The following is a 1507-nucleotide window of genomic DNA, read 5'->3' as shown; positions in this document are numbered from 1 at the left end:
CGCGGATGTGTTTGCTTTTTCAGAGACAGAAAGACACTGCGAATTCCCCAAATGTGGGCATCTCGACTGCATAATTTGTGGTAGTGGGGGACTGCGTTCGCGCTCTCCCCTGTTATTATGTCAAAGGAAAAGAAAGGACAAATGAATTGCGTGTTGGCCTCTCTGAGATTGTTCTTTCTTTGTGGAAGAAATGTCCCCCAGGCATGCTTCCATTGCTAGCATGCTTGGGTTTTAGGCTTTTCCGTGGACGTGTTTGCTTTTTCAGAGACAGAAAGACTCTGACCTCTGGGATTATGCGTTGTAGGCACCCTCAGCCAGAGTGCTGTGTCTGGGACCGACCACCCTGTCTCTGACACTTTCAACTCATACTTACCTGGCAGGGGAGATACCATGATCAAGAAGGTGGTTCACCCAGGGCAGTCTTGTTGGGAAAGACACAAACAAGTCTGGCAATTAAGCCTTTAGGAATCCGCTTTCGCTAGTTATTACCAATGGTCATAGCCATGACTGGTTCCAGGAGGAATGCAGTGCGGTTTGAACTTCAAGGTACTTTGGAAATGGACAGACTTCAGTTCACCAGGTATGTGATTCAGAAAGAACTTGGATTTTCCCCTACGCAGTTGGATTTCATCTTCGCCTTTCCTGGAAAAAAGACTTTTGAGGTAATCTTTACCACTAATGCGTTGTTCGAGAGGTGTGTCAGTGCCTTTAACCAAATGAAAGACTCCAACCCAAGACTTGAGAACATCTCTCTTACCCCACTTTCGGAGCAGGAGCCTAAAGTTGTGACTGTTATCATGTACTCTGAAAAAGTTACAACGGAGGATATACAAACGTGGCTTTCTTTCCAGTGCACTGTAAATAGAGGCATGGAGTTGAGAGACGAAGATGGCATAAGAACCGGTGCCAGGCGTTTCTATGTCCGCCTGAGAAGAGATCAGCAATCAGGGCAACTCTTACACCTGCCCTCAACTATTCAATTAGGATCTTTTAGAGGCCATGTGTTCTATTCAGGCCAGCCCAAGACTTGTAGGAAGTGTGGTTCCATGGCTCATCTGGCTGCAAACTGTGATACAACACACTGCAAGAACTGTAAAGGTAGTGACCATGCTACTAAAGATTGTACACAACCTATGAGGTGTAACCTCTGCAGTTCTTCATGCCATACTTTCAGGACCTGTCCAGAATCATATGCAAACAGAACTCGACAGTTCATCCCTGATTTTCAAGAAGACCCTCGAGATAGTTTGGAAGGGCAGCCAGACACACAAAACCAGACCACACAAAAAGATGAGGGTGAAGTTAATGACCGCCAGCTGGCATTAAGTGAAGGGGGACATCAACATATGTTGGGGCAGGTGAGCGGCAAGAACAAGGAGGATCATCCAGGCGCAATCTCTCCTGTTGTGAAGGACACGCCCATGCAGGAGCATAAGGATCACATAGGAGATGCACTTAATCAGAAAGATTGGACTGAAGAGCACACGATCACACCAGAGTTCAACAC

General features: G+C 46.6%; 1 pseudogene; it reads left to right on the top strand.

Annotated features, from left to right (window-relative positions):
* Nucleotides 1–112, top strand: LOC123965355 (annotated as a pseudogene; the record flags this gene model as incomplete).
* Nucleotides 113–1507: the final 1395 nt, after the last annotated feature.

Source organism: Micropterus dolomieu, unplaced genomic scaffold (genome assembly GCF_021292245.1).
Source record: "Micropterus dolomieu isolate WLL.071019.BEF.003 ecotype Adirondacks unplaced genomic scaffold, ASM2129224v1 contig_9395, whole genome shotgun sequence".
Classification (NCBI taxonomy): domain Eukaryota; kingdom Metazoa; phylum Chordata; class Actinopteri; order Centrarchiformes; family Centrarchidae; genus Micropterus; species Micropterus dolomieu.
Note: the sequence above shows the minus strand (reverse complement) of the source record. Positions and strands in the feature narration are given on the sequence as shown.